The 15,269-nt window shown below is 45.7% G+C and overlaps 1 protein-coding gene across 1 annotated transcript in view; it reads left to right on the top strand.

Moving 5' to 3' along the window:
- Window positions 1-3,540: 3,540 nt before the first annotated feature.
- GTF3C2 (general transcription factor IIIC subunit 2) overlaps window positions 3,541-15,269 on the top strand; it is a 32,079-nt gene continuing 20,350 nt past the window's right edge. The window contains exon 1 of the mRNA XM_017876956.1: window positions 3,541-4,173. The gene's annotated coding sequence lies outside the window, so the exon portion shown is untranslated. The remainder of the gene's footprint in view (window positions 4,174-15,269) is intronic.

Genomic DNA, 15,269 nt, shown 5'->3' with positions numbered 1-15,269 from the left:
TAGCAAAACCACATAAATATGCATCAATATCAACAACGCACTAGCTATACCACATCCATCCAATTAAATGCTAACCAGTTATAGCACAGAATGACAAAGGTTTTTGTGTACAGAAATGGAATAATGGCCAAACTCAGTGACTTACACCTGTGATTCCAGCACTATGGGAGGCTGAGGCCAGAGGATCACTTCAGGCCAGGTGTTCAAGAGCAGCCTGGTTAACATAACGAGCCCCCATCTCTAGAAAAAATTGAAAAATTAGGCCGGGCGCAGTGGCTCATGCCTGTAATTCCAGCGCTTTCGGAGGCCAAGGTGGACGGATGACGAGGTCAGGAGTTCAAGACCAGCCTGACCAACATGGTGAAACCCGTCTCTACTAAAAATACAAAAAGTAGCCAGACGTGGTGGCGTGTTATCCCATCTACTCAGGAGGCTGAGGCAGGAGAATTGCTTGAACGGGAGGCAGAGGTTGCAGTGAGCTGAGATTGCACCACTGCACTCCAGCCTGGGCAACAGAGCAAGACTCTTTCAAAAAAAAAATAAATAAATAAAAAATTAGCCAAGTGTGGTGCTCACACCTGTAGTCTCAGCTACTTGGGAGGCTGAGGCAGGGAGATTGTTTGAGCCCAGGAGGTAGAGGCTGAGGCAGGGAGATTGTTTGAGCCCAGGAGGTGGAGGCTGAGGCAGGGAGATTGTTTGAGCCCAGGAGGTGGAGGCTGAGGCAGGGAGATTGTTTGAGCCCAGGAGGTGGAGGCTGAGGCAGGGAGATTGTTTGAGCCCAGGAGGTGGAGGCTGAGGCAGGGAGATTGTTTGAGCACAGGAGGTGGAGGCTGCAGTGAGTTGTAGTCCACTGCATTCCAGCATGGGTGATAGAGCAAGACTCCATCTAATTCAAAAAAAAAAAAAAGTAAAAGACATGGAACAACTTCCAAGGTACACTTAGTTAAAAGAAGGTAGAAGACAGTGTATGTAGTTGCTATTTGAATTAAAAAGAGGGAAAGATATATACATACATTTGCCCCTCTGAATCTGTGGGTTCTGCATCTGGATTTAACCAACCACAAATCGAAAATATTCAGGAAAAAAAATTTCATTTTTACTGAACATGTATAGACTTTCTCCTCATTATTCTCTAAACAATACAATGCTATTTACATAGCATTTACATTGTATTAGGTATTATAAGAAATCTATGGCTGGGTGAGGTGGCTCATGCCTGTAATCCTAACACCTCCAGAGGCTGAGGCAGGTGGATCACCTGAGGTCAGGAGTTCGAGACCACTCTGGCCAACGTGGCAAAAACCCATCTCTACTGAAAATACAAAAATTAGCCGGGTGTGGTTGCGCATGCCTGTAATCCCAGCTACTCAGGAGGCTGAGGCAGGAGAATCGCTTGAACCTGGGAGGCGGAGGTTGCGGTGAGCTCAGATTGCGCCATTGCACTTCAGCCTGGGGGACAAGAGCAAAACTCTGTCTCAAAAAAAAAGAAAAAAGAAAAAAGAAAAAAAAAATCTAGAGATGAGTTCAACAATTTGCAAATACTATGCCACGTTGGTCAGGCTGGTCTTGAACTCCTGACCTGAAGTGATCCACCCGCCTCAGCCTCCCAAAGTGCTGGGATTACAGGTGTGAGCCACCGTGCCTGGCCATACTATGCCATTTTATATAAAGGACTTGAGCATCCACAGATACTAGTATCCACCAGTCCAGGAGAAAATCTCAACAAATGGATACTGAGAGACAACTGTATTTACATTTGGGTATAAATACATAAAATTTCTTGGACTGAAAATAAGAGACTTATTAATTGCCTGGGTGGCTGGAGACAGAGGTGGAAGGGAGTCTTCACCTTACAAATACCCTTGGTATCTTTTGTATTTTGAGCCATGTGAATGCCTTATTCCAGAATAAATAGAATTATTTATTTTAAAAAAGAGACTGGCAGCCAGGCATGGTGGCTCACGTGGTGGCCCATGCCTGTAATCCCACTTTGGGAGGCTGAGGCAGGTGGATCACTTGAGATTAGGAGTTCGAGACTAGCCTGGCCAATATGGTGAAACACCATCTCTACTAAAAATACAAAAATTAGCTGGGTGTGGTGGCACATGCCTATAATCCCAGCTACTCCAGAGGCTGAGGCAGAAGAATTGCTTGAATCCAGGAGACAGAGGTTGCAGTGAGCTGAGATCGTGCCACTGCACTCCAGCCTGGGAGACAAAGCAAGTCTCCGACTCAAAAAAGAAAAAAAAAAAAAATCTTGCAATAGTTTAAGTCAAAGACAGCTTAATCTGAAGCAGCAGGAATGAAGAGACAGATTTGTTCAGTACAGAAGTAAATGCTTGAAACTGAGAGCTGTCCATCACACAAGCATTGCTAGCTAAGACAAAGAAAGAGGAAGACTCATGGGACTGGGTGTCCTCTTCCTCCCTCTTTTAGGTCTTAGCTCTGTCCTCTAATAGTTTTCTTATATATTTTGTCCAACCAAGGGAATTTAATGAGTGAGATTACCCGGACAGAGAAAGGTTTGTTTACTCCACCCCTTCGTTCTCCATATTTATACATCCTGCACTCTCTCCTCCAGGTATGGGGAGACTTGTGAAATTTATTTTTTTCTTTTTAGTATCTTGGTAACAGCAAAAGAGACCTGTGACATTTATATGGCTTTACATGCCTCAGGAAAACACAGAAGCCTGTTGCATTCGTTCCTTCTCCACCAAATCTCACCTCCCTTTGAGGGAATGGGGCAAACCCTCTGACCAAGGTCAAGGACCAAGGCCAGGGCCCACTCTCATATATAGTACAGCCTGCCCCACTCAGGCCACTGTTCTTTTTTATTTTCTTTTTTGAAATAAAGTTTCGCCTTGTCACCCAGGCCAGGGTGCAATGGCGTGATCTGGGCTCACTGCAACTTTCACCTCCCAGGTTCAAGCGATTCTCCTGCTTCAGCCTCCTGACTACAGGCACACGAACATGCCCGGCTAATTTTGTATTTTTAGTAGAGACGGGGGTTTCACCAAGTTGGCCAGGCTGGTCTCGGAACTCCTGATCTCAAGTGATCTGCCCACCTCGGCCTTCCAAAGCGTTGGGATTACAGGCGTGAGCCACCGCGCCCAGCCTTCTTTCTTTCTTTCTTTTAAATAGAGTCGGGGTCTCGCCGGGCGCGGTGGCCACGCCTGTAATCCCAGCACTTTGGGGGGCCGAGGCAGGCGTATCACGAGGTCAGGAGTTCGAGACGTGCCTGGCCAACACAGTGAAATCCCTTCTCTACTAAAAAGACAAAAACTATCCGGGTGTGGTGGCGGGCGCCTGTAATCCCAGCTACTCGGGAGGCTGAGGCAGGACAATTACTTGAACCCGGGAGGGGGAGTTTGCAGTGAGCGGAGATCGCGTCGCTGCACTCCAGCCTGGGGACAGAGCAAGGCTCCGTCTCAGGAAGAAATAAAAATAAAACGGGGTCTATGTTGCCCAGGCTGGTCTCGAGTTCCTGGGCTCAAGTGATCCTCCCCCGCGTTGGCCTCCCAAAGTGCTGGGATTACAGGCATGAGCCACCATGCTCAGCCAAAGCCATGCTTTTCTATTCCTTCTACTTCCCTTCCTTGTCCTCTTTCCAAGCTCTCTCGGGCCCATCCCTGACTTCGCTACAGCGGCCCGCGGCTAGACTTCTTTGTCTCTCAGACTCCGTCTTGGGCTCGGACGCCGCCCAGGTTGCAGGTACAGACTCTCAGGTCTAGCTGGCTCTTTCGGCTGCAGGCGCGGCAGTCTAGCCGGAAAGGCAGGGTTCAGCGATCCAAAGCGCGAGCCCGGCCTGGGAGTCCGCCTCCTCCCGGCTCCCGTCGAGGCCGCGTGGGAACCCGTTGGCCGCGCAGGCGTCCATCTGCCCTTTTTGACACTGCAACTCCCATGAGGCCGTGCAGTGTCCCTGGCGCCGCTGAAGACGCCCTGGAACTCGGCTGGCTCCGGAGGGCTCGGTGACTCTGGCCGCGCTGCATTATGGAATACAGAGTCTAAGAGAAAACTAGCCCGGCACCGACTCCCGACCAAGCACACGTGTTTACTTTGTGCACTGGGGTGGGGGCGTCAGTGAAGAGCAGCTAACAAGATTTCGTCATAAGACCGCGACCAGACAGGCGGCGCCATCTTCGAACTTAGACTTCCGGAAGGACTTTGGCGAGGGTGAGTGTACCGCCGCAGCGGGTGTGTGGGGGGCCCCACGATTACTCCTCCCCCTTCTTTTGCCGTAGCACTAAGATATTGGGAACAAACTCCTGGCTGCACTCTTCTCCCAGCCACAGCAGCGCGCCTTTCAGCGTCTGCGCTCCTACAGAGCACCATCATGCTCCGCACCTTCCCTACTGTGGCCACTGTGCACCCCCCATCTCTGCAAGCCTCGGGTCTTGCCCTCCTCCCCCACGCGGTGTCGGTAACGCGGAAGCCTGTGTCTGGGCCTAGACGCGGCATACATAGCGTCCCTCGAACTCGGCGAACCTGCAGTAGTCCTTGGTCTTAGAAATACCAGGGCTCCTCTCCCGCACAGGCTAGTGGAGAAATCTGCCTTCACGCCCAGGACTGAAGAAGGGCAGGTGATGGTCCCTAGAGTGGTTGTGGGTCAATCTGTTTTAGCTGTGTCCCAATCTCTTCCTCGAGGAGGCTCTTTAACCCCGAAGGTTGTGCCCCGCGCGGTGCAACGCCATTGGCGTAGCCAAGGGCCAGTTGTGTTTCCCTGTCTAGTCCTTTTGTCCCGTGGCAAGTTGGCTGTCTGTTGGGGAAATCAGAGGTGGCGACTTCAACTCCGCCAGAGGCAACTCACTTTGTTGGAGGGATGTACAGGGTATGAACAAACCTCTTTGTTCCAGAGGCATATGCAATTTTAAGTCAATCCCGTGCCATCGTCACAATTTTTGCAATCTCTTTTTATCAACTGTACTATTGTTTTCTGAATAGTTCTCTTTAAATTGACTGACTTAAAAAGTTTTAATGCGTTAGTCTCGATCTAAGCAATGTAAATGAAACCGTGGGTTTCATGGGCTACTTATAATTGTTTATGAAAGTTGAAATAAAAGCACTAGTCACTAAAATGTTCGTTTTCGTACCATTAAAATCATCTTGCATACCGCCAGTTGTACCCTAGGAACACTTTAGGAAACAATATATTAAGCCAAGCAGTGTGTTTAAAGTAATTTCATACTTGAGGTGCAGTGTTGTGTCATTACTTTTTCTTGGCTGGGGAGGTCAGGCTCGCATCCTGGAGCAGCAAGGGAACCAGACAGATTGGGGTGCAGTGGAAGATTTTAGAAACTCTAATACGAATTTACTGATCATCTATTCCTTTACTGTGTATCCAAAATTTGTACCGTCACGCATCCTGTTGCTGCCTTCCATGAGAAGTGTATTTTTTTTTTTTTTTGAGACGGAGTTTTGCTCTTGTTGCCCAGGCTGGAGTGCAGTGGCGTAATCTCGGCTCACCGCAACCTCCGCCTCCCGGGACAGAGTCTCGCTCTGTCTCCCAGGCTGGAGCGCAGTGGCACGATCTCGGCTCACTGCAGCCTCCGCCTCCCGGGTTCAAGCGATTCTCCTGTCTCAGCCTTCTGAGTAGCTGGGATTATAGGCGCGTGCCACCACGCCTGGCTAATTTTGTATTTTTAGTAGAGATGGGGTTTCACCATGTTGGTTAGGCTGGTCTCGAACTCCTGACCTCGTAATCCACCCGCCTCGGCCTCCCAAAATGCTGGGATTACAGGCGTGAGCCACTGTGCCCGGCCGGGCAAATTGTATGTACAGGCAATTCATAAAAGACATGTGAGTGTCCAATATATAGAAAGAAGTTGCTAACACCAATTATTATCAGCGTAAATAAATAGAGTGGGGAAGAATTCTTTCACCTATCAGATTGGCGAAAATTAAAAACAGTGAAGGTGTGATAAAATGGGTACTAATATACATAAATGGTTTTAATTTTGGTGAGCTGTTTGGTAGTATCAAATTTTGAAAATGTGCATATCTTCAGTGTAGTACAGTAATTCCATGTTCAGATGATTATTCGAGAAAAATAATCTCTTATTGATGAATTAATGAAGAGATTTGTACTAGGATGTTTATTGCAGTATTTTTTGCAATAGTATTTTAACTCGCTTGTTCATTAAATGAAGATTGTCTGAATAACTAAGTCTGTGGAATGCTGTACAGCAGTTAGGAAGAATGAGATAAATGTATGTATACTGATGTAGAAAATCCTTAAAAAAAAAACCAAAAAACAAAACAAAACGGAATCTTCCTCTTGTCACCCAGGTTGGAGTGCAGTGGCGTGATCTCTGCCTCTGCCTTCTGGGTTCAAGTGATTCTCCTGTCTCAGCCTCCTGAGTAGATGGGATTACAGGAGCCTGCCACCATGCCTGGCTAATTTTTGTATTTTTAGTAGAGATGGGGTTTCACCATGTTGGCCAGGCTAGTGTCCTGACCTCGAGTGATCTCCATCTGCCTTGGCCTCCCACAGTGCTGGGATTACAGGCCTGAGTCACAGCACTTGGCCTAGAAAATCCTTAAGACGTGTATAGAAGCTCTTAAATGACTCCATTTAGCTCCTTATGTTAACTGACATACCCTGTTTCCTCTCTAAATGTTTGAAGCTTGAAGGTTTTTCTCCTGTAGACCTGGTCAGTCTGCTTCCACTAGTTGAGTTGAATGCTTGCCAAGAGTCATTATATTGGTTTCCACTTTTTTTTTTTTTTTTGAGACAAGGTCTTACTCTGTCACCCAGGCTGGAGTTGAGTGGCATGATCACAGCTCACCGTAACCTTGAACTCCTGGGCTCAAGCGATCTTCCAGCCTCAGCCTCTCAAGTAGCTAGAGCTACAGGCCTGTGCCACCACACCCAGCTAATTAAAATTTTTTTTTTTTTTTTTTTTAAGGACAGGGTTTTGTTTTTTTTCCGAGCCCCTTCTTTTTTTTTTTTTTTTTTTTTTTAATGTTAGTTGCTTTGTCTTTATACATATGTTATAGGCTGGGCGTGGTAACTCAAACCTGTAATCCTAGCACTTTGAAAGTTGAAGCGAGAGGATCACTTGAGCCCAGGAGTTTGAGACCAATCTGAGTAAGATAGTTGAGACCCTGTCTCTACAAAAAAAAACAAAAATTAGCTAGGCCTGGTGGTGTGTGCATGTGGTCCCCGTGGCCTGGGAGGCTGAGATGGGAGGATCACTTGGGCCCAGGAGGTCAAGGTGGCAGTGAGCCCTGATCACAACACTGGGCTCCATCTTGGGTGACAGGGGAAAGAAATTTTAATGTGAAAGAGTTATTGTTTCTATTAAAACTAAGTTGATTGGGAGGCGGAGGTGGGTGGATCACCTGAGGCTGGGAGTTTGAGAACAGCCTTGCCAACATGGTGAAACCCCATCTCTACTAGAAATACAAAAATTAGCTGGGCATGGTGGCACATGCCTATAATCCCAGCTACTCAAGAGGCTGAGGCAGAGAATCGCTTGAACCCCGGAGGCGGAGGCTGCAGTGAGCTGAGATGGTGCCACTGCGCTCCAGCCTGGGAGACAGAGCGAGACTCTGTCTCAAAAAAAAATGAAAACAAAAACAAAAAACAAAGTTGAACCATAGATGTTTGTTGCTGCTATCTTTTTTGTTTTGTTTTGTTTTGTTTTGAGGTGGAGTCTAGCTCTGTTGCCAGGCTGGAGTGCAGTCTTGGCTACTGCAACCTCCTGCAAGCAATTCTCTTGCGTCCGCCTCCTGAGTAGCTGGGATTACAGGGATGTGCTGCGACGCTCAGCTAAATTTTGTATTTTTTTTTTTTTTTTTTTTTTTTGGTTTTTTTTTTGAGACGGAGTCTCACTCTGTCACCCAGGCTGGAGTGCAGTGGCACAATCTCGGCTCACTGCAAACTCTCCCTCCCGGGTTCATGCCATTCTTCTGCCTCAGCCTCCCGAGTAACTGGGACTTACAGGCACCTGCCACTGCGCTGGGCTAATTTTTTGTATTTTTTAGTAGATTTTTATGGGATTTCACCGTGGTGTCATCTCCGGACCTCATAATCCGCCCGCCTCGGCCTCCCAAAGTGCTGGGATTATAGGCGTGAGCCACCGCACCTGGCCTTTTGCTGCTGTCTTGATAGTATTTTATATTAAGTAAAAGTTTTGTAAAAACAATTCCAAAAAAGTAAAAGAAGCAAACTAAAACAAATTGAATGCTTTAGAAAGACAAAAGAGGTGAGTTTGCAAACAAAAAAGTTGCCAAATAGGTGTGAATGAGACAACTGTAAAAAACTGAGGAAATTTTGTAAAACTCTGAAAGTTTACTGTTTGCGAATTGCTTCTCAAGAAAAGTGAATATTTCAAGAAAGTAGTGTTGGAGCTACACCACTTTTGGCCAGGCTGGTCTGGAACTCCTGACCTTGGGTGATCCACCCGCCTCAGCCTCCCAGAGTGCTGGGATTATAGGCATGAGCCACCACACCCAGCCTCAGCTAATTTTCAAAAAAAAATTTTTGCAGAGACAAAGTCTTGCTGTGTTGCCCAGGCTGATCTTGAACTCCTGGCCTCAAGTGATCCTCCCACCTTGGCCAACCAGTGTTGGGATTACAGGCATGAGCCACTGCGCCCAGCCTAGCATATGATTCTTGAGCCAGCAGCTGTAAATAAGAGCAACTTCCCAGTTTGATAAGCACTTGTTCCTACCAACTGTTTTTCCCTCAGCGCTCCTCGTGATCATTTATGCAAGTGTTTTTCAGCTTGAGTGTGCATCAGAATCCCCTGAAGGGCTTGTTAAAACACAAAGTGCTGGCCCCATCCAGAATTGCTGATTTGGTAGGCCTGGGGTAGGACTAGAAATTTGCATTTTAACAAATTTGCAGGTGATACTGATGCTGCTGTTTCTGGGGCCACACTTTGTGAACCACTGATATGAACTGTTTAATACCCTGTAGTGAATTCCTTTCTGCTTGAACTGATTGGAGAGGTTTCTGTTCTGTGCAACTGAACCAATATAGGGGGGAATATTTATTTTAGTTATATCTTCTTTGTTCTTATTGACTTTGTCAATGATTAAAAGAAGTTATTGTTGTTCTGTGTCATGAACATTTTGCTTTATGTCTTTTGATGCTGTTGTTTGATGTTTAAATGTCCATAACATTTATATCTTTTATATGATTTGAAGTTTTATTCATTATAAACTACTCCCTTTTGGGCTGGGCACAGTGGCTCATGCCTGTGATCCCAGCTTTTTGGGAGACTGAGACAGGGGAATCATTTGAGGTCGGGAGTTCAGGACCAACCTGGCCAACACAGCCAGACCCTGTCTCTACTAAAAAATATAAAAGTTAGCGGTGCATTCTGGCACATGCCTGTAATCCCAGCTACTCAGGAGGCTGAGGCAGGAGAGTTGCTTGAACCCAGGAGGCAGAGGTTGCAGTAAGCCAAGATCGTGCCACTGCAGTCCAGCCTGGGCAACAGAGCAAGGCTCCGTCTCAAAAATACTACTACTCCTTTTATGCCTATTTAATAATTTCCCCCTAAATTCGGCTTTGCTATTGTCATCAGAACTCCTCCTGATATTTTTGCTTAGATTTTGCCCTGTACATTTTAATTCATCTTTGTTTTTTGAAAATACAAAGGCATCTCTTGAAAAGCATGTAGTTACTTGTCTTTTAAAATCAAATCAGGCTGGGCACAGTGACTCACGCCTGTAATCCCAGCACTTTGGGAGGCCGAGGGGCGGATCACTTGAGGTTGTTATGCCCAGACCGTTTATTCCCCGAAGAAGACCACCAGAGTCCAGAGTCAAAGCCAAGCGGCAAGGATCTTTACTGCAAGTTCGAACTTGGTCCCTCTGCTCCACAGCATACAAGAGGGCCCCAAACGATGCATGCGCTCGCTTTTTATAGCCCGATGTAAACAGGATATGTAAGGTTACAGAGAAACAAGGGAATTCTTTGGGTTACAGCATTACAATTGGTTAACATTTTAAGTTATACATTTAGCAGTTTTTTTATTGGTTCCCGCGCTTTCAGTAAAACCACTCCACAAACGGTTGTGACCTTATCGGGGACTCTCCAGGTGGTGTTTTTCTAAAGTTGAGACAAATGGAGGAATGTTTGCACTGGGCCCAGGAAGTTGAGACAAATGGAGGAATGTTTGCACTGGGCCCAGGAAGTTGAGACAAATGGAGGAATGTACTGGGCCCAGGACTGAGATATATGGAGGAATGTGTTTGTACTGGGCCCAGGACTGAGATACATGTTTGATTTCTTACAAGGTCAGGAGTTCGAGACCAGCCTGGCCAACATGGTGAAACCCCATCTCTACTAAAAATACAAAAATTAGCTGACTGCGGTGGCAGTCGCCTGTAATCCTAGCTACTGGGGAGGCTAAAGCAGGAGAGTCACTTGAACCTGGGAGGCAGAGGTTTCGGTGAGCTAAGATCAGGCCACTGTGCTCCAGCCTAGGTGACAAGAGCAAGACTCCATTTCAAAAATAAATAAATACAAAATTAAAATCAAAGCAAACCTTTTTTTGTTTTGTTTTGTTTTTTGAGACCGAGTCTCTCTCTGTCGCCCAGGCTGGAGTGCAGTGGCCCGATCTCGGCTCACTACAACCTCTGCCTCCCGGGTTCAAGCGATTCTTCTGCCTCAGCCTCCGGAATAGCTGGGACTACAGGCGTCCGCCACCACTCCCGGCTAATTTTTGTATTTTTAGTAGAGACGGGGTTTCACCGTATTGGCCAGGCTGGAGTGCAGGGACTCCTGACCTTGTGATCCGTCCGCCTCAGCCTCCCAAAGTGCTGGGATTACAGGCTGTAGCCACCGCGCCTGGCCCTCAAACCAAATCTTTATTCTTTTTACTTTTGAGATAGCGTCTTGCTCTGTCTGCCCAGGCTGGGATGCAGTGGTGTGATCTCGGCTCCACCTCCCAGGCTCAAGTGATTCTCATGCCTCAGTCTCCCGAGTAGCTGGGATCACAGGTGTGTGCCACCATGCCCAGCTAATTTTTGTATTTTTAGTAGAGATGGGGTTTCGCTTTGTAGGCCAGGCTGGTCTCAAATTCCTGGCCTCAATCTGCCTGCCTCGGCCTCCCAACATGCTGGGAATACAGGCATGAGCCTGTATCTGCCCCTATTGTTTCTTTTAATGGATGAGTTTAAATGATGTGTTTATTGTTATGATACATGTTTTTTGTTTTTTGAGACAGAGTCTCGCTTTATTACCCAGGCTGGAGTGCAGGGGCGCGATCTCTGCTCACTGCGATCTCTGCTCACTGCAACCTCCACCTCCCAGGCTCAGGTGATCTTCCCACCTCCAATTCCTGAGTAGCTGGGACTATAGGTCCCTGCTGCCCACCATGCCTAGCTAGTTTTTTTTTTTCAAACGGAGTCTTGCTCTGTTGCCCAGGCTGGAGTGCAGTGGCGCAATCTTGGCTCACTGCAACCTCCGCCTCCCGAGTTCAAGCAATTCTCCTGCCTCAGCCTCCCAAGTAGCTGGGATTACAGGCGTGCAGCACCACACCCAGCTGATTTTTGTATGCTTAGTATAGAGAGGGTTTCACCATGTTGGCCAGAGTGGTCTCGAACTCTTGACCTCGTGATTCGCCTGCCCCGGCCTCCTGAAGTGCTGGCATTACAGGCGTGAGCCACTGCACCTGGCCCTGTTTTGGTATTTTTCTGTAGAGACAGAGATTTGCCATGTTGCCCAGGCTGGTCTCAAACTCCTGGGCTCAAGGGGGATCCTCCCACCTCCGACTCCATAAGTGCAGGGATTACAGGGATTAAGTCCTGCGCTAAACTCACCCTTTTATAATGATGCTGATCTGACTGGTCAGGGTGGAGCCCTTGTAGCCTAATCATCTCTTGAAGGTCCCACCTCTTAATACTGTTACAAATGGCAATTAAATTTCAACATGAGTTTTGGAGGGGATGTTCAAACCCTAGTTCTTGGATTTCACAATCCCTTTGGTGTTTTGAAAGTGCAGGAATTTTGTTGGAAATTTGCTTCTGTTTTCTGAATCACTTCTTCAAAAGGGTACTCTTCATCTTTCTATCCTTTTGTTCTTTTAGTAATCTATGCATAGGTCCTTTTGCTTGTGACTAATTTTGAATGGGGTAGTTTTGTTGGGGCTTTTTTTTTTTTTTTTTTTTTTTTGAGACAGAGTCTCGCTCTGTCGCCCAGGCTGGAGTGCAGTGGCACGATCTCCACTCACTGCAAGCTCCACCTCCCAGGTTCACACCATTCTCCTGCCTCAGCCTCCCGTGTAGCTGGGACTACAGGCGCCCGCCACTGCGCCTGGCTAATTTTGTATTTTAGTAGAGATGGGGTTTCACCGTGTTAGTCAGGATGGTCTCGATCTCCTGACCTCGTGATCCACCCATCTTGGCCTCCCAAAGTGCTAGGATTACAGGCGTGAGCCACCGCACCCGGCAAGAAAAGCTTTCTTAATGTAATAGGGTGTTCCTTGATTATCTCATAGCCTACCCACCACCCCCATCCAGGTGAAATACTGATGGTAGGGCACCAGAAAACTCTTTGACTCATTCTTTTTTTTTAAAGACAGAGTCTCACTCCACCCAGGCTGTTCACGGGTTCAGCTGCTCTTGCCTCAGAAGAGTAGCTGGGATTACAAGCGCCTTCCACCATGCCTGGCTAATTTTTGTCTTTTTAGTGGAGATGGGGTTTCACCATATTGGCCAGGCTGGTCTCGAACTCCTGACCTCAGGTGATCTGCCCGCCTCAGCTGGGATTACAGGTGTGAGCCACTGTGCCCGGCCAACTCATTCTTTTTAAAAAATAAATTCATTTATTTATTTACTAGAGATAGGGTGTTGCTTTGTTGCCCAGGCTGTAGTGCAGTGGTGTGATTATAGCTCACTACAGCCTTGAATTCCTGGGCTCAAGTGATTCTCCCACTTCAGCCTCCCAAGTAGCTGGGACTACAGGTGTGCACCACCATGTTTTTTTGTAGCAAAGGGGTCTCACTCTGTTGCCCAGGATGGTCTTAAATTCCTGGACTCAAGCCATCCTTCTGCCCTGTCCTCCCAAAGTGCTGGAATTACAGGCATACGCTATCGTGCCTGGCCAGAAGATTATTTTTAAATATTTTTAGAGATGGGGTCTTACGGTTGCCTAGGCTGGAGTATGATAACACCATCAAAGCTCACTGTAACCTCGAACTCCTAGGCTCAAGCAATCCTCCTGTTCCAGCCTTACATGTAGCTGGGACTACAGGTGCGCACCACCATGCCCAGCTAACTTTTAAAATTTTTTGTAGAGATGAGGTCTCCCTATGTTGCCCAGACTGGTCTTGAACTCCTGGCCTCAAGCAGTCCTTCTTCCTTGGCCTCTCAAAGTGTTGGAATTGCAGGCATAAGCCATCCTGCCTGGTCTTTTATTTATTCTTAAATAAACTTATTCCTTGACTCATCCTTACAAAAACAGATGTTAACATTAAGTATGCCTCTTCACTTTGGTCTAAATTTTGTAGTATCTGGCAACTCTTTTTTGTAGTATATTCTAAGGAAGTTGTATCCCTTTCCTAGATTCATGATAGACAAATTTTTCTCTCTCTCCTTTTTTGAGGTGTGTATATGTCTGTGTGTGTGTGTTTCATTTCATTGGGTTTCAGAGACAGAGGTTAAATAATTATACATTCACTGCTTCATCCTTACAAGAAAATATATGAGTTTTTTTTTTTTTTTTTTGATTGAGACGGAGTCTCGCTCTGTCGCCCAGGCTGGAGTGCAGTGGCCGGATCTCAGCTCACTGCAAGCTCCGCCTCCTGGGTTTACGCCATTCTCCTGCCTCAGCCTCCTGAGTAGCTGGAATTACAGGCACCTGCCATCATACCTGGCTAATTTTAGTATTTTTAGTAGAGATGGGTTTCACCATCTTGGCCAGGCTGGTTTTGAACTCCTGACCTCGTGATCCACCTACATGCCTCGGGAAAATATTTTAAAGCAATTCATCCACATATTTAGAAACAAGAAATTGGATATACATAAAAATAAAGATTCAATATGACAAGCATTATTTTATTATATTTTATTATGTAACATGGTATTCAATGACTACGTTTGAAGAAATAAACTATCTGAAGCAATAGTTTTATATGCTTTTAAGCAAGATACTACACAGAGAAATGTGAAAGATTTATTTTAAGACAGGGAGATTGGCAGTTATCTTCTATCTACATACTGCAGCTTAATCTTTATAAACTACTGAAGAAATGTTCAAAATAACAATGCTTAAAAGGCAGAGGAAACTTCCTCTCTTCCAAAAAACAGCAATATGTCTCAGTGGATCCCTCCATGCTCATTTTACTAACTTTGGAGTTCCATTCATAGGTTGTTATGAAACATGTGTAATTCTGCATAAAGTTTTTAAAATTTATGATCCTGTTTCCTTATTTTATACAAATACCTATATTACCTCTGAATAACATTAAATCTACTTAGCAGAATTATTTTATCCCATATAGTTTAAGGATTATTACCTCCATAATCAATAGTGCCTTATTCACATAGTAATTTATTCTGTGGACCCAATCTTATTCTTTCCAGTTGAGAAGACTTTATTTATCATGGGAAGAAAGAAAGTGGCTGTTTATTTTTCTTGACAAAATAAATGAAAGGTCAGCATAACTAGAGAAAGCTGCTTCCTGAGATGAAAGCCAGCTGTGAAGAGACACTGGCCCTTTACCGTTAGATGGAAGCTTTCAGTGACATCAATTTCATTTAAACTCACCGTAACAATCCTACGATACTATATTTAAAGTACTTTTAGACCTCTTTTTAATTCAAAACTGCAGGCTTCATGTTATTTTATCTCTTCCAACTAGAGGAGAATATAGCAATGAAGTTTATACTTTTAGGTGTACTGTGAGTTACTGTTACAGAATCCAAAACCAGAGAAACAAGAATTGGGTGTAACCTACTATTTTCAGTTGCAATGAAGAAACAGGCTGAAGTTCATTTTTAACTGCAAATCATCAATGATATGGATTTTTTCCCACTCACTCACAATTTGATTCTGGCAAGCCATTCTTATTTACAATTCTTACTGAAACACTTCCTAATAAATCTAGGTTTGACATACAAGTGAGTTTTACTTAAGAGATTGTTTAATGAAAGGTCTGTTTTGTCCTGATAAAAATGGAACTGTCACTGAATTTTAGTCATGGCTGTAGACATCCTCCAGGAAAATCACTTAAAGGTAGGTGGGAGTCTCTCTCTCTCTGATTCTCTCTCTCTCTCTCTCTCTCTCTCTCTCTCTCTCTCTCTCTCTCTCT

The sequence above is a fragment of the Rhinopithecus bieti genome, unplaced genomic scaffold, assembly GCF_001698545.2.
Source record: "Rhinopithecus bieti isolate Rb0 unplaced genomic scaffold, ASM169854v2 scaffold_7681, whole genome shotgun sequence".
Lineage (NCBI taxonomy): Eukaryota > Metazoa > Chordata > Mammalia > Primates > Cercopithecidae > Rhinopithecus > Rhinopithecus bieti.
This window is presented reverse-complemented; position numbering and strand designations above follow the sequence as displayed.